An 18,442-nucleotide genomic window follows, 5' to 3' on the forward strand; every position below is an offset into this window, starting at 1 on the left:
AGTTGATGGTACTTCTCTAGATCACTACTGTGGAAGTTAGCACCCATGCGGCAGTAGTAACTAGCAAGTTGCAAATATCAGAACATGCATTTAACTGCAGTCCTATGAATGTACGATAAAGAACAAAAAAAGATAAGCACATAGGTTTTGACACCATCGCATGTAGTAGATAACTCCATAGCAAATCCATATTTAATTCATATTCATTGCATAAATACATTGAAATCTCCACTAGGTTACACCACCCTAGATATATTATTGAGAAGCAACATCGATTGCATACTAAATGTTCAAGTTTTGAATGCATCTAAAGGTATGATTGCTGCACTCCCATGGAGCTCTCACAGCGCATCCACGTAAGTCACGTCGCGCGCCCCGGCTGGGCAGTTTTCCTCTTTTCTTACTCCACCGAGTGGGCCACGTGTCGCCATTTGATTGGCTGGGCTGAGCCCAACGTGAGACAAAATCCTCAACCCTATCCCCACGCTCCCCCAAACGCCGCGCCCCTCCCCCATCTCGCCCGTCCTCCTCTCCCATCGCCGCCATCGCCTCGCCCGTCCTCCTCTCTCCCATCCTCGCCCGCCCTCCTCTCTCACCTCGCGCCATACCCTGCGCCTCTGCCTCGCCCGTCCTCCTCAACTCCGTTGTGCCTGGGGCGGCCGGCGAGGATCCCCTCCGCCGCTCGCTAGGCAGAGAAGCAGATGGGGGCGTGCGTTTGCAGGAGCAGCGCGCCGCCCAAGAGAGGAGGAGGAGCAGGAGGAGCACGAGATACCGCCACGGGCGCTTCCTCCTTCCTCTTCCTCCACCTCTGGCCAGGAAGAAGAGCACGATGATGTGCCTACCGTTCCCGCCGTCCCCAGCCATCTTCCTCCACTTCTGGTTGTGCACGCCGTCTCCGATGTCCTCGGCAAAGGAGGCCACCAGTTCGTGCCGCTCCGCACCGCGTCTTCCTTCTACCCGAGGGAAGGTAATCAGCCGCCAACCCATCCCTTCTCTACCCCGTTGCTCTCCTCGTCACCTATATCTCTCTCCTCCCAGATGCTCAACGGGAATAGGCACCAGAACGAGATCTCCACTAGAACAGAGGGGTCGCCTTCACATCTGACTTGACATGGAATACAGGCACCTTGAGTACCAAATTCTCTCTCTCTCTCTCTCTCTCTCTCTCTCTCTCTCTCTCCCTCTCTCTCTCGATTTAATCCCTAGAAGGTGTGTTTGTTTGTGCAGATCTTCTTACCTATGCCAACAAGATGTTTGACGAAAGTCCTAGCAGGTTATTCACTCTTTTGTATATCTTGATTGGGCAAAGATGAAAAGGTTCTTGGATGCAGTAAAGATTCAGATTTATTCTTTTCACAATTTATATATAACAAGTATTTTATGTGCAGATGGGACACACAAATTGTTGGCATCATGGTCGCTATCTTCTTAAAACAGTTTATGTATTTGTATTTGCTGAGATAATTTGTGACTCCCTTTAATAGAGGTCTGGTTAGAAGAGAAATTCGTCCCTACCAAACTTTGTACCATTTTCTTGGTTTATGTAGGCCAACTTAACTCTGGTTCATCTATTACCTAATGTTTGCATGAATCATTATGATTTCAGGTTCGCGTTAATGTCCATTTTTCCATATGCAAGTAAATGGGATAAATCAAGCATGGGTCACACAGCAAGCTGATCCCTTTAAGGTGGTAATCTACCAGGGTCTCAGTCCCCAATTCCGAAGTTGGAAGCATTGCAGCCATCTGCATCATTTTTTTTTTGCTGCTATCTCTCACTGGGATCTGCAGCCTTCCGAAGTACTGGGATCTGCAGCCAGCCGAAGTACTGGGATCTGCCTCAAGTATACGTGGTTGTTGGTAAAAATTTCAGGTACCTCTCATGCTTACCTATTAATATCCGGATGATAAATCAAATGCTTGCTGCCATTTTCATCAACTATTTTTGTTTCATTCATGTTGGAATGGTGCTCATTCTGGAACGGTGCTAAATTAAGGTCTTCAGTTCTGCTCCATTCTTTGAGAGATAAAATGCTTCATTTATAGACTGTTAACGAAACTTTAATTATTGGTTGCGTCTTTGCTATGCATTTAGGAGGAGACCGATGAGGCAAAATTAGAGCCTGATACGTGAAATGTTTTGGGTCTATTTGTTGCATACAACCATTGTTATCTGGTTGGGCTTACTGAATGTGACATTTTACAAGGTAAATAACAAATATGATGGAGAAAAGTAGTACGTAATATATATTTTTACTTCAAAATATGCACTTGTGGATTCACACATATGTTAATATAGTGCAAAGGATGCATTGAGGCCACAGTTGGTTGAAATGTACAGAAATTCCTAATCCCAGCTGACAATCTTTGGCAGTTGATTTAGTAGTCTCCAGGTCATAAAATATTTAGTTTCACGTTGACTTGTTGGTGCAATTACCTCAAGGCAACTATTTTTTGTGGCTGAAACAAGATGTTGCTATTATTAATTTGCATTGGCTTGCAATCTTTATCTCACTAAAAAGAATGTTTGTGTCGTTTCTTATATATGCAGGTTGATTTAAACAAAGTATAATGGTTTGTGCCAGCCTAGCGATGTATTTTTCATGTTCAAAGAATCCCATTGATGTGTTCTACAATGTGTGCTAAAAGAATTAAAGGTGACTTCTTACTGGGTGATGAAGCTTTCTATTTTAGCCTTATCTTTCGCTGCCTCATTAGATGTCATTTTAGCCTGCAGTAGAAAGCACCATATAAAACTTGTTTTTTTTATTTGATGCTACTACAACTGTTGAAGAGGCTTAGTTGTCCATCCAAGAAAGACGATTAGTACAAATTAGTGAGTGGTTCACAGTGAAGTTCATTGAAAACTAATTGCCATATCTATATAATGTATTGGTTTCACTAGCTATGCCTGGGTTCCTATATGTGTTGGTGTTTTTCTGTACACCTAGAACGTCTGCGGAAAAATTGTCTCTGAGTGACCCATTATGTTGCTATTTCCATAATTTACTTAGCTTTACCATAGGTTGAAACCGGACATGTCTTCACTTGCTACATAATTTATTTAGCTTTAAGTTATTTGTGCGTGACTGAAACCGGTTGCCTCTTCTAGGACAGTTGTGTGTCCTTTACTTCCATAAAGTTGTTCTCTATTTGGTAATTAGCATTGGTAATTAATATATTTCTGTACTTTGCTTATAAATTTTAAAATTCGCATCCGTTTTCCACTTCTAGAATCCATACTCAATGGCTAAATGCTATTGGACAGTTTGTACTACATAAGATTAGAGATGAAATCAAGGAAATGTATACTTTTATTTTGTAGTGTGGTGTATGTGCAGTGCATGGATTTTGATCTTATTTAATGGATATGCATCTTCTGATATCTTGTTGTGATTTTTTCCTATAGGCCTTGAATTGGATTGTTTGATTGCCCCCCATAGTGCACATGTACACAACATTTGTTCATCTGTTCAGGTCAAAACGTCTGCATTTCAGATCTGAGTTTGTACACTATGCCTAAACATGTTCTGTTTCTTGATATTTTCACCGGTGCATGACTTCACACAGTTTCTTTTAATTCCTTGTATGGGCTTGCATAGCATCTAAGCTCAATATTGGTAATCAAAATTAAGGAAGAGCTCTTTTCTTACACGGGGAGGTGGAACCTGGAGGGAGCAGGGTGGATTGTTGTTTTCTGGCTCAGGAGATGGGGCGACCATATGCGCTACTTAGCGAGATGTGGGCGCCAAGTGAAGGAAGCGTGAATAATGTAGATGATGCCAAAGTGAGGCTTCTCTCGGCTCTTTCCGCTGGATCGTTTGTACCTCCAGAAGAGGCCAATGAATCCTTTCCGCTGGCTTCTCTCGACTTAAAGGATAATTACCTAATACAAGCTTATTATGTGCTTGAGTTTTTGGTGTTTCCAGCTAACTAATGTGTGGCTGTTTTGGTTCGTCTCTTTACTTATGTATGCCTCCTGTACTACCACTTTTATTTTCGGTGTTTTCGGCTGACTAATGTCTAGGTCTTGGCCATAATCCAGCCCAGTGACAAATACTCTGTAACCATCTTATTTTGTTCTGCTAATTTTGCTTCTATTGTGTTGTCTAAGTTAGAAGCTTATCGGCTAATAAGCATGTTTATTATGTGCTTTCAACTAGCTGTTGTGCTGTTCGTATTCTAGATGGCTGATCTTATACCGGCGCAATCGCCTTGATAGACCGGATTATGTTTCTAGGGTCTTGCTTTAGGCTTTTAATTCTATTCACTATGTACAATGTTTGCTCTGTCTTATTTCTCATGCATGCCTCGTTGTTACTCTAATGTTAGGCATTGTTCTTTTCTGGTATGATTTATTTTGTTCTGTCCAGGGATTCTTTTCTGGAAATAGTAGCTCTACATGTATCTGGGATATAGAGTAAGCTTCGTGCTGCTTTGTTTCAGGCTATCTTCTGCAACAGGTGCTGGAGCACAAGCCAAGTGAGATCTGTTCTGGAGCATTGTCATTCTCAAACAGGTGCTGTGACTGCGATTCATCTTCCTCTACATCAACGGGGAAACGTGTACGCTCTATACCAGGTGTGTCTCTCCTTATATTCATACTTTCTGCTTCCCGGTGATCGTTGATACTGTCCTTAGGTACAGCTAGGTCTCCAGTCCTCCTGAAAGAGAAAAGAGAAAGCTTTGTTACAAAATGGGTGTAGCTGTGACACAACAGGAAGATCCTTTAACATGTCTAGGCCTGGGCTATGTTATAAGCTACTGTCACAATGTGTGAAACTCCTGGTTCTCTGCACTTTTTTGTAGTCATTGTACAAAAGGGATATACGTGATGAAACAAAATAGCTCAAACAACAACCCCTTTGCAAATGTTATTTCAGTATGTAGAAATTTCATATTTACCCGTAACTTCTCACCTAATCATATTTTGTAAAGAAACGTGAGAAACTGAGTTCAAACTGATTGGGTTATATCTATACACATAGTACCACTTTGTACTCTCCATCACTAAATACACGAAGTGCGGAATTTTTCCAGATTATACACAACGGCCACTTACTCCAGCTGTGGTGCGTGCGCATGTGCATGCCATATTGCACAGTGCTGGTGTGGCATTGACAGGCGTATGCGCTGCAACACTTGAGCAATGGTAACTATTTTCTGTATTCTTCCTAAATTCATATGGGTGGCGTCAAGCATTATTTTAGTTTTGCTTTGCTTACGAATATGCTAACATATGAGATATACATGGAGATTTAGCTAAATAGAGGTTTCTGCAAAAATCACTTTGCAATTTCTGCAGTTTAGTCATTAGTATACATTCCCTCATCAGTTCGGATATAATGTGGATGATATTTTCTATGAAATTGTGCTCTGATATCTACATATTCTGGTCACAATGAGTTTTATCCTAATTTCATCTTATTGAGTTTGTTCTGTATAACCCAAAAAATGTATTATCAATTTATCATTGCCCACCTGATTTTTATTGTTGCTATACAAGTTATGAATATGTGCGAATTTCACCAGATCGTGCGCCAAGGTAGTCAACAAAATCTGGAGGTTGGGGCTTCGCCATCCAGAATGACCAGAGTGCGTTACAGACGGCAGGTGTAGGCAATCTGGAACATTGCTCTAGCTTTACGGCAGGCGCCTATCGTCACTCAAATGGGCGGTCAAACTGTACTGTTTGAGACAGACTCCATGATTCTGAAGCAAGACATTTCAAGCGAGAAGTATGATCTCTCTAAATTAGGTACTCCATTTAGGAAGATAAATTTCAAAATGAGAGTTGGTCTAAATGTTTGGCAGAATTTAATTGCGCATGGAAGCTTTATGAGGAGTGGCCGTATAGAGACTTGGCTCGGCCAATTCTTTGAATTTGTACCAGACACTGCGTGATGTAGTAATGGAATGGACAAGTGTTCCTTTTTAAAAAATGTGTCTCAGCGCATGATTTCCTGTTTGGTTCTGTTGCACAGAATTTGCATTTCCATGTATCTTAAGTAGGCGGTACTTGTGTCTGCTTTATCTTTGGCCATAATTTGTTTTTCTTCGGATATTGCCCCTCTAATAAATACGACATAGCTTGTGTTTTTCTTCAACAATGTTAAATCTGGTAGATTAATGATATCCTAAAATGCATAGATTCCTAAGATAATGCTTTTGTTCAACAGTATCCTAAATAAGCATAGCTCCGTAAAATAAGTGCAAGATCAAGAAGAATTATCTACAAAATGATTCGCCTGTTACGACCATCACATGGAAATTCCAATGGTGTGATGATTGTGTTAATCCTTTGTTCTAATAAAAGAACTTGCCTCCTGCCGGTGAGACTACAATCAAATAAATTTTTAGCAACGAATTGTAAAACAATCACCCAGACAAGTGAGTCTATGCTATTTTGAACCAAGTTTTTTTTTTTTTTTTTGCTTCTAAGTGTAATATGTTTCCCTATTGTCGATATGATTTGTCATTGTGAGGTTATACGCCATGGCCTCAAATGCTGATGAGATATTCATATTGGTGTCACAGTTTGGTTTTCATCTGAATCTTATTCATTGACTTCCTAAGATCAAACAAAATATATTATCATATTAACTATTAATTTATAATCGTTCTTACATAAAATAAACATCGACATAACTTTCAGGGGATCGTGCGCCAAGGCGCACATCTAAATCTAGTATATATACTAAACATAACTGAATATTGCTGCCAAAATGAAACAGAAAATGATACTTGAGTTGAGCAAGCACTGGCAAAATCACTGACTTGTCACCCAAACACTCCATTAGAAGTCCTTTAATCGACTAAAAAACATCTCACATGCAGCCAGTCGAACACGTGTGCATACATTTCAGTAACGTCAGTTCCTGAAAGCTAATGCTCATAACAGATGTAAATTAAGCTCAGACATTGCAACACTGATAACCCCAACAGCATTATGCCAACAGCAAGCAATCTGTTGTTAATTGATTATTAATAGCCAGAAGAAGAAGCATTGTAAAATAGTTTGAGGTCCCAAAGATGAACTGGAATATAAAGCACGCTGTGTGCTATTACCATGGGTGCACCTGGACGTATTTAACGTGTGTTCAAATGAATCTGCATTTTGAACGGGGCCAACTAACTAGTTGCAACTTGTGCAACCGTGGATCCAGAATGATATGTTCACCCTCATCTACACATGTCCATATAGTTTCGTCAAGAGTGATTTCCACATCACACAATCCCCATAACAGTACCATTGTTAAGAACAGGAGTTCTAGGCAGGTAAACATTCGTTATGCATACCGCAAAAAGGGGGTTCATCTCCTCGGCCTCTTCCATGTGATTCCGTGGCCACCACGCTTCAGTTAAACGCGCGCACCCGCACCCGCACCTGAGGTCATGCCGTGATTAGATGCAAAACAAAACATGGCGCACCATGGGCTAGCAGGCCCAAAGCGATTAGGAATTGGAGTTGGAGTAAATTGATCGAGGGCTAAGAACAACTCAATAGATGGCCCAAGGAGATACAAAATCACAGGGTAAACGCGATTAATTAGCCCAAATGCCGATCTCCGGAACGACGCCACGCCACGCCACGAACAAACCCCGCCCCGCAGCACCACAAAAAGTTGAAAAACGACGGGAAAAGTTTGAACGGGCCGAGGGGGAGGGGGAGGGGGCGGGGGGAGATCGGCGACGGGCTGCTCACGCTGGACTCGCATCGGCGACCGGAGGTGGAGGCGGAGGCGCCGGCTCGGCGGCCGTACGGGCGTAGCGGAGGGAGGAGTGGAGTTCTGCTCGTCGCGTGGTGGTGCTGCTGCCTTCCCTCCCTTGAGCGAAAGGGGGTTCGTGTTGCTGGGGGTTTTGCTCGGCCGTTCCTTCAGTCCAATCCAACGGCTTAAAACACCCCAAAGCACAGAATAGAGCAGCCCCTGCATTTTATTTATTTTAAAAAGAACTACGCTTAGTTAAGTTGAAAGAAAATTGACACATTAATTAACGACTATAATAATATATGCTGAAAATCAAATACTTTTGTAGAGCCAGCGAGATGGAAAGCCCTCTTGTTTGCTACCCCGCGAAGTTATTTTCTGCACCGGAGAGAAGGCATGCCCCGTTATTTCGTTGGTCGCAAGCTATTCTTAGCCTCACCTGTATGGCAACATGGTGACCTTACCTCACCCATCACAAGCATCGCGATGCTGGCGATCACGAAACCAGACACCACCATGGCATCGTCGTTCACGCCGGTCAAAAGCATCGTGACATCGCCGTACACCACCATGGCACCGTTGTTCATGCCGGTCACAAGCATCACGACATAGCCGTACAACACCATGACACAGCTGGTCACGCTGGTCACAAGCATCACCATCACGTTGTCGATATCAACGAACACCACCGTGACACCACCGGTCACAAGCATCACCATGATGCCGTAGACGTCAACGAACACCACTGTGACTGCCGGTCACAAGCATCACCATGTCGCCGACGACGGCACCGAATACCACCGTGACACCGCCGGTCACGCTGATCACATGCATCACCATGTCTTGGACGACGTCGTCAAACACCACCATGACACCACCGGCCACAACAGCCACAAGCATCACCACGTCGCTGCTTGATGACGTGCAAGACACACGTCCGTTGAGAACCCCAAGAGGAAGGTGTGATGCGTACAGCAGCAAGTTTTTCCTCAGTAAGAAACCAAGGTTATCGAACCAGTAGGAGTCAAGGAACACGTGAAGGTTGTTGGTGGCGGAGTGTAGTGCGGCGCAACGCCAGGGATTCCGGCGCCAACGTGGAACCTGCACAACACAATCAAAGTAATTTGCCCCAACGTAACAGTGAGGTTGTCAATCTCACCGGCTTGCTTTAAACAAAGGAAAATGTATAGTGTGGAAGATGATGTTTGTTTGCGAAGAACAGTAAAGAACAGAGTTTGCAGTAGATTGTATTTCAGATGTAAAGAATGGACCGGGGTCCACAGTTCACTAGTGGTGTCTCTCCCATAAGATAAATGGCATGTTGGGTGAACAAATTACAGTTGGGCAATTGACAAATAGAGAGGGCATAACAATGCACATACATATCACGATGACTACTATGAGATTTAATCGGGGCATTACGACAAAGTACATAGACCGCTATCCAAGCATGCATCTATGCCTAAAAAGTCCACCTTCGAGGTTATCATCCGAACCCCTTCCGAGTATTAAGTTGCAAACAACAGACAATTGCATTAAGTATGGTGCGTAATGTAATCAACACAAATATCCTTAGACAAAGCATTGATGTTTTATCCCTAGTGGCAACAAGCACATCCACAACCTTAGAACTTTCTCGTCACCGTCCCGCATTCAATGGAGGCATGAACCCACTATCGAGCATATACTCCCTCTTGGAGTTACAAGTATCAACTTGGTCAGAGCCTCTACTAGCAACGGAGAGCATGCAAGAACATAAACAACATATATGATAGATTGATAATCAACTTGACATAGTATTCCATATTCATCGGATCCCAACAAACACAACATGTAGCATTACAAATAGATGATCTTGATCATGATAGGCAGCTCACAAGATCTAACATGATAGCACAATGAGGAGAAGATAACCATCTAGCTACTGCTATGGACCCACAGTCCAGGGGTGAACTACTCACTCATCAATCCGGAGGCGATCATGGTGATGAAGAGTCCTCCGGGAGATGATTCCCCTCTCCGGCAGGGTGCCGGAGGCGATCTCCTGAATCCCCCGAGATGGGATTGGCGGCGACGGCGTCTCTGGAAGGTTTTCCGTATCGTGGCTCTCGGTACTGGGGTTTTCGCGACGAAGGCTATAAGTAGGCGGAAGAGCAGCGTTGGAGGGCTGACGAGGGGCCCACACCATAGGGCGGCGCGGGCCCCCCTCTGGCCGCGCGGCCCTATGGTGGCGGCGCCTCGTCGCCCCACTTCGTATCCCTTTCGGTCTTCTGGAAGCTTCGTGGAAAAATAAGACCCTGGGCGTTGATTTCGTCCAATTCCGAGAATATTTCCCTTGTAGGATTTCTGAAACCAAAAACAGCAGAAAACATCAACTGGCTCTTCGGCATCTCGTCAATAGGTTAGTGCCGGAAAATGCATAATAATGACATGAAGTGTGTATAAAACATGTGAGTATCATCATAAAAGTAGCATGGAACATAAGAAATTATAGATACGTTTGAGACGTATCAAGCATCCCCAAGCTTAGTTCCTACTCGCCCTCGAGTAGGTAAACGATAACAAGGATAATTTCTGAAGTGACATGCTATCATAATCTTGATCAATACTATTGTAAAGCATATGAGATGAATGCAGCGATTCGAAGCAATGGTAAAGACAATGAATAAACAACTGAATCATATAGCAAAACTTTTCATGAATAGTACTTTCAAGACAAGCATCAATAAGACTTGCATAAGAGTTAACTCGTAAAGCAATAAATTCTTAGTAGAAAGCTTTGAAGCAACACAAAGGAAGATATAAGTTTCAGCGGTTGCTTTCAACTTCAACATGTTTATCTCATGGATAATTGTCAACACAAAGTAATATAACAAGTGCAATAGGTAAACATGTAAGAATCAATGCACACAGTTCACACAAGTGTTTGCTTCTAAGATAGAAAGAAGTAGGTAAACTGACTCAACAATAAAGTAGAAGAAAGGCCCTCCGCAGAGGGAAGCATGGATTACTATTTTTGTGCTAGAGCTCTTCATTTTGAAAACATAGAAACAATTTTGTCAACGGTAGTAATAAATCATATGTGTTATGTATAAGATATCCTATAAGTTGCAAGCCTCATGCATAGATTACCAATAGTGCTCGCACCTTGTCCTAATTAGCTTGGATTTACATGGATTATCATTGCATAACATATGTTTCAACCAAGTTTCACAAAGGGGTACCTCTATGCCGCATGTACAAAGTTCTAAGGAGAAAGATCGCATTCGATTTCTCGTTTTTGATTATTCTCAACTTAGACATCCATACTGATGGCGTGTATTTCACACGTTCGTTGGGCAACCCCAAGAGGAAGGTATGATGCGCACAGCAGCAAGTTTTCCCTCAGAAAGAAACCAAGGTTTATCGAACCAGGAGGAGCCAAGAAGCACGTTGAAGGTTGATGGCGGCGGGATGTAGTGCGGCGCAACACCGGAGATTCCGGCGCCAACGTGGAACCCGCACAACACAACCAAACTACTTTGCCCCAACGAAACAGTGAGGTTGTCAATCTCACCGGCTTGCTGTAACAAAGGATTAACCGTATTGTGTGGAAGATGATTGTTTGCAGAGAAAACAGTAGAAACAAGTATTGCAGTAGATTGTATTTCAGTAAAGAGAATTGGACCGGGGTCCACAGTTCACTAGAGGTGTCTCTCCCATAAGACGAACAGCATGTTGGGTGAACAAATTACAGTTGGGCAATTGACAAATAAAGAGAGCATGACAATGCACATACATATCATGATGAGTATAGTGAGATTTAATTGGGCATTACGACAAAGTACATAGACCGCCATCCAACTGCATCTATGCCTAAAAAGTCCACCTTCAGGTTATCATCCGAACCCCTCCAAGTATTAAGTTGCAAGCAACGTGACAATTGCATTAAGTATGGTGCGTAATGTAATCAACAACTACATCCTTAGACATAGCATCAATGTTTTATCCCTAGTGGCAACAGCACAACACAACCTTAGAACTTTCGTCACCTGTCCTGGTGTCAATGCGGCATGAACCCACTATCGAGCATAAGTACTCCCTCTTGGAGTTAAAAGCATCTACTTGGCCAGAGCATCTACTAATAACGGAGAGCATGCAAGATCATAAACAACACATAAGCATAACTTTGATAATCAACATAACAAGTATTCTCTATTCATCGGATCCCAACAAACGCAACATATAGAATTACATATAGATGATCTTGATCATGATAGGCAGCTCACAAGATCCGACAATGATAGCACAATGGGGAGAAGACAACCATCTAGCTACTGCTATGGACCCATAGTCCAGGGGTAGACTACTCACTCATCACTCCGGAGGCGACCATGGCGGTGTAGAGTCCTCCGGGAGATGATTCCCCTCTCCGGCAGTGTGCCGGAGGCGATCTCCAGGATCCCCCGAGATGGGATCGGCGGCGACGGCGTCTCAGTAATGTTTTCCGTATCGTGGCTCTCGGTATCGGGGGTTTCGTCACGGAGGCTATTTGTAGGCGGAAGGGCAAGTCAAGAGGCGGCACGGGGGCCCACACCACGGGCCGGCGCGGCCAAGGGGGGGACCGCGCCGCCCTAGGGTTTGGCTCCCCTGTGGCCCCTCTTCGTCTCTCCTTCGGACTTCTGGAAGCTTCGTGAGAAAATAGGCCTCTCGGGCTTTTATTTCGTCCAATTCCGAGAATATTTCTTTACTAGGATTTCTGAAACCAAAAACAGCGTAGAAAACAGCAATCGGCACTTCGGCATCTTGTTAATAGGTTAGTTCCGGAAAATGCACGAATATGATATAAAGTGTGCATAAAACATGTAGATAACATCAATAATGTGGCATGGAACACAAGAAATTATCGATACGTTGGAGACGTATCAGCATCCCCAAGCTTAGTTCTGCTCGTCCCGAGCAGGTAAAACGATAACAAAGATAATTTCTGGAGTGACATGCCATCATAAACTTGATCATACTATTTGTAAAGCATATGTAGTGAGTGCAGCGATCAAAACAATGTGTATGACATGGGTAAACAAGTGAATCATAAAGCAAAGACTTTTCATGAATAGCACTTCAAGACAAGCATCAATAAGTCTTGCATAAGAGTTAACTCATAAAGCAATAATTCGAAGTAAAGGTATTGAAGCAACACAAAAGAAGATTAAGTTTCAGCAGTTGCTTTCAACTTGTAACATGTATATCTCATGGATATTGTCAACATAGAGTAATATAATAAGTGCAATAAGCAAGTATGTAAGAATCAATGCACAGTTCACACAAGTGTTTGCTTCTTGAGGTGGAGAGAAATAGGTGAACTGACTCAACATAAAAGTAAAGAGAATGGTCCTCATAGAGGAAAAGCATCGATTGCTATATTTGTGCTAGAGCTTTGATTTTGAAAACATGAAACAATTTTGTCAACGGTAGTAATAAAGCATATGCATCATGTAAATTATATCTTATAAGTTGCAAGCCTCATGCATAGTGTACTAATAGTGCTCGCACCTTGTCCTAATTAGCTTGGACTACCTGGATTATCACCGCAATACATATGCTTTAACCAAGTATCACAAAGGGGTACCTCTATGCCGCCCGTACAAAGGTCTAAGGAGAAAGCTCGCATTTGGATTTCTCGCTTTTGATTATTCTCAACTTAGACATCCATACCGGGACAACATAGACAACAGATAATGGACTCCTCTTTTAATGCTTTAAGCATTCAACAACAATTAATTCTTTTCTCATTAGAGATTTGAGGATGTTTGTCCAAAACTGAAACTTCCACCATGGAACATGGCTTTAGTTAGCGGCCCAATGTTCTTCTCTCACAATATGCATGCTCAAACCATTCAACTCGGTGTAGATCGCCCTTACTTCAGACAAGACGAACATGCATAGCAACTCACATGAAATTCAACAATGAGTTGATGGCGTTCCCGATAAACATGGTTATCGCACAACAAGCAACTTAATAAGAGATAAAGTGCATAATTACATATTCAATACCACAATAGTTTTTAAGCTATTTGTCCCATGAGCTATATATTGCAAAGGTGAATGATGGAATTTTAAAGGTAGCACTCAAGCAATTTACTTTGGAATGGCTGGAAAATACCATGTAGTAGGTAGGTATGGTGGACACAAATGGCATAGTGGTTGGCTCAAGTATTCTGGATGCATGAGAAGTATTCCCTCTCGATACAAGGTTTAGGCTAGCAAGGTTATTTGAGGCAAACACAAGGATGAACTAGTACAGCAAAACTCACATAAAAGACATATTGAAAGCATTATAATACTCTATACCGTCTTCCTTGTTGTTCAAACTCAAAACTAGAAATTATCTAGACCTTAGAGAAACCAAATATGCAAACCAAATTTTAGCATGCTCTATGTATTTCTTCATTAATGGGTGCAAAGCATATGATGCAAGAGCTTAAACATGAACACAACAATTGCCAAGTATCACATTACCCAAAACATTTATAGCAATTACTACATGTATCATTTTCCAATTCCAACCATATAACAATTTAACGAAGGAGAAACTTCGCCATGAATACTATGAGTAGAAACCAAGGACATATTTGTCCATATGCTACAGCGGAGTGTGTATCTCTCCCATGAAGTGAATGCTAGGATCCATTTTATTCAAACAAAACAAAAACAAAAACAAACCGACGCTCCAAGAAAAAGCACATAAGATGTGGCCGAATAAAAATGTAGTTTCAGGGGAGGAACCTGATAATTTGTTGATGAAGAAGGGGATGCCTTGGGCATCCCCAAGCTTAGACGCTTGAGTCTTCTTGATATATGCAGGGGTGAACCACCGGGTGCATCCCCAAGCTTAGAGCTTTCACTCTCCTTGACCATGTTGCATCATACTCCTCTCTTGATCCTTGAAAACTTCCTCCACACCAAACTCGAAACAACTCATTAGAGGGTTAGTGCACAATATAAATTGACATATTCAGAGGTGACACACTCATTCTTAACACTTCTGGACATTGCATAATGCTACTGGACATTAGTGGATCAAAGAAATTCATCCAACATAGCGAAAGAGGCAATGCGAAATAAAAGGCAGAATCTGTCAAAACAGAACAGTTCGTATTGACGAATTTTAAAATGGCACCAGACTTGCTCAAATGAAAATGCTCAAATTGAATGAAAGTTGCGTACATATCTGAGGATCATGCACGTAAATTGGCATAATTTTCTGAGCTTCTTGCAGGGCAGTGGGCTCAGATTCGTGACAGCAAAGAAATCTGGAACTGCGCAGTAATCCAAATCTAGTACTTACTTTTCTATCAACGGCTTAACTTGGCACAACAAAACTCAAAACTAAGATAAGGAGAGGTTGCTACAGTAGTAAACAACTTCCAAGACACAAAATAAAAACAAAGTACTGTAGGTAAAAACATGGGTTATCTCCCAAGAAGTTCTTTCTTTTTAGCCATTAAGATGGGCTCAGCAGTTTTAATGATGCACTCGCAAGAAATAGTATTTGAAGCAAAAGAGAGCATCAAGAGGCAAATTCAAAACACATTTAAGTCTAACATGCTTCCTATGCATAGGAATCTTGTAAATAAACAAGTTCATGAAGAGCAAAGTAACAAGCATAGGAAGATAAAACAAGTGTAGCTTCAAAAATTTCAGCACATAGAGAGGCATTTTAGTAACATGAAAATTTCTACAACCATATTTTCCTCTCTCATAATAACTTTCAGTAGCAACATGAGCAAACTCAACAATATAACTATCACATAAAGCATTCTTATCATGAGTCTCATGCATAAAATTATTACTCTCCACATAAGCATAATCAATTTTATTAGTTGTAGTGGGAGCAAATTCAACAAAGTAGCTATCATTATTATTCTCATCAAGTGTAGGAGGCATAGTATAATCACAACAAAATTTACTCTCCATAGTAGGTGGCACCAAAAGACCATTATCATTATTATCATAAATAGGAGGCAAAGTATCATCAAAGGAAATTTTCTCCTCAATGCTTGGGGGACTAAAAAGATCATGAAAACCAGCTTCCCCAAGCTTAGAACTTTCTACATTATTATCAACAATGGTGTTCAAAGCGTTCATACTAATATTACTACCAGCATGCAAATAAGATTCCATAGGTTTTTTAATTTTCGCATCAAACAATCCATGTTTTAAATCAGGAAATAGAATAAGAAGCTCACTCTTGTACATTATGCCAAACTAGTGTAATAAAAACATGCATGATATTAAGTGAAGTAAAACAAGTAACTAATTTTTTTGTGTTTTTGATATAGCAAACAAGATAGCAAATAAAGTAAAACTAGCAACTAATTTTTTGTGTGTTTTGATATAAGTGCAGCAAACAAAGTAGTAAATAAAATAAAGCAAGACAAAAACAAAGTAAAGAGATTGAGAAGTGGAGACTCCCCTTGCAGCGTGTCTTGATCTCCCCGGCAACGGCGCCGTAAAAGAGCTTGATGGCGTGTATTTCACACGTTCGTTGGGCAACCCCAAGAGGAAGGTATGATGCGCACAGCAGCAAGTTTTCCCTCGTAAAGAAACCAAGGTTTATCGAACCAGGAGGAGCCAAGAAGCACGTTGAAGGTTGATGGCGGCGGGATGTAGTGCGGCGCAACACCGGAGATTCCGGCGCCAACGTGGAACCCGCACAACACAACCAAACTACTTTGCCCCAACGAAACAGATGAGGTTGTCAATCTCACCGGCTTGCTGTAACAAAGGATTAACCGTATTGTGTGGAAGATGATTGTTTGCAGAGAAAACAGTAGAAACAAGTATTGCGAGTAGATTGTATTTCAAGAAAGAGAATTGGACCGGGGTCCACAGTTCACTAGAGGTGTCTCTCCCATAAGACGAACAAGCATGTTGGGTGAACAAATTACAGTTGGGCAATTGACAAATAAAGAGAGCATGACAATGCACATACATATCATGATGAGTATAGTGAGATTTAATTGGGCATTACGACAAAGTACATAGACCGCCATCCAACCGCATCTATGCCTAAAAAGTCCACCTTCAGGTTATCATCCGAACCCCTCCAAGTATTAAGTTGCAAGCAACGGACAATTGCATTAAGTATGGTGCGTAATGTAATCAACAACTACATCCTTAGACATAGCATCAATGTTTTATCCCTAGTGGCAACAAGCACAACACAACCTTAGAACTTTCTCGTCACTCGTCCTGGTGTCAATGTGCATGAACCCACTATCGAGCATAAGTACTCCCTCTTGGAGTTAAAAGCATCTACTTGGCCAGTAGCATCTACTAATAACGGAGAGCATGCAAGATCATAAACAACACATAAGCATAACTTTGATAATCAACATAACAAGTATTCTCTATTCATCGGATCCCAACAAACGCAACATATAGAATTACATATAGATGATCTTGATCATGATAGGCAGCTCACAAGATCCGACAATGATAGCACAATGGGGAGAAGACAACCATCTAGCTACCGCTATGGACCCATAGTCCAGGGGTAGACTACTCACTCATCACTCCGGAGGCGACCATGGCGGTGTAGAGTCCTCCGGGAGATGATTCCCCTCTCCGGCAGGGTGCCGGAGGCGATCTCCAGGATCCCCCGAGATGGGATCGGCGGCGACGGCGTCTCGCAATGTTTTTCGTATCGTGGCTCTCGGTACCGGGGGTTTCGTCACGGAGGCTATTTGTAGGCGGAAGGGCAAGTCAAGAGGCGGCACGGGGGCCCACACCACAGGCCGGCGCGGCCAAGGGGGACCGCGCCGCCCTAGGGTTTGGCTCCCCCGTGGCCCCTCTTCGTCTCTCCTTCGGACTTCTGGAAGCTTCGTGAGAAAATAGGCCTCTGGGCTTTTATTTCGTCCAATTCCGAGAATATTTCTTTACTAGGATTTCTGAAACCAAAAACAGCGAAAACAAAGAATCGGCACTTCGGCATCTTGTTAATAGGTTAGTTCCAGAAAATGCACGAATATGATATAAAGTGTGCATAAAACATGTAGATAACATCAATAATGTGGCATGGAACACAAGAAATTATCGATACGTTGGAGACGTATCACATACCGGGACAACATAGACAACAGGTAATGGACTCCTCTTTAATGCATAAGCATTCAACAACAGATAATATTCTCATAGGAGATTGAGGATTAATTGTCCAAACTGAAACTTCCACCATGATTCATGGCTTTAGTTAGCGGCCCAATGTTCTTCTCTAACAATATGCATACTCAAACCATTTGATCATGATAAATCACCCTTACTTCAGACAAGACGAACATGCATAGCAACTCACATGATATTCAACAAAGGTGTAATAGTTGGTGGCGTCCCCAGAAACATGGTTACCGCTCAACAAGCAACTTATAAGAAATAAGATACATAAGTACATATTCTCTACCACAATAGTTTTTAAGGCTATTTTCCCATGAGCTATATATTGCAAAGACAAATGATAGAATTTTAAAGGTAGCACTCAAGTAATTTACTTTGGAATGGCAGAGAAATACCATGTAGTAGGTAGGTATGGTGGACACAAATGGCAAAGTTTTTGGCTCAAGGATTTGGATGCACGAGAAGAATTCCTCTCAATACAAGGCTTAGGCTAGCAAGGTTGTTTGAAGCAAACTCAAGTATAACCGGTACAGCAAAACTTACATAAGAACATATTGCAAGCATTATAAGACTCTACG

General features: G+C 42.1%; 1 long non-coding RNA gene across 6 annotated transcripts; it reads left to right on the forward strand.

Annotated features, from left to right (window-relative positions):
* Nucleotides 1–574: 574 nt before the first annotated feature.
* LOC124708775 lies at nucleotides 575–5,969 on the forward strand. 6 transcript variants are annotated; one of them, XR_007005320.1, is made up of 10 exons: nucleotides 576–967; nucleotides 1,039–1,131; nucleotides 1,228–1,273; nucleotides 1,389–1,486; nucleotides 1,607–1,873; nucleotides 2,552–2,657; nucleotides 3,410–3,504; nucleotides 3,603–4,581; nucleotides 5,041–5,152; nucleotides 5,533–5,969. It is a non-coding gene; the product is annotated as an uncharacterized LOC124708775 (long non-coding RNA). The 6 variants fall into 6 exon arrangements; XR_007005317.1 differs by having other exon boundaries at nucleotides 580–967; nucleotides 3,410–3,952; nucleotides 4,447–4,581; XR_007005318.1 differs by having other exon boundaries at nucleotides 582–967; nucleotides 3,410–3,787; nucleotides 4,447–4,581.
* Nucleotides 5,970–18,442: the final 12,473 nt, after the last annotated feature.

This window comes from Lolium rigidum, chromosome 4 (assembly GCF_022539505.1).
Source record: "Lolium rigidum isolate FL_2022 chromosome 4, APGP_CSIRO_Lrig_0.1, whole genome shotgun sequence".
Taxonomy (NCBI): domain Eukaryota; kingdom Viridiplantae; phylum Streptophyta; class Magnoliopsida; order Poales; family Poaceae; genus Lolium; species Lolium rigidum.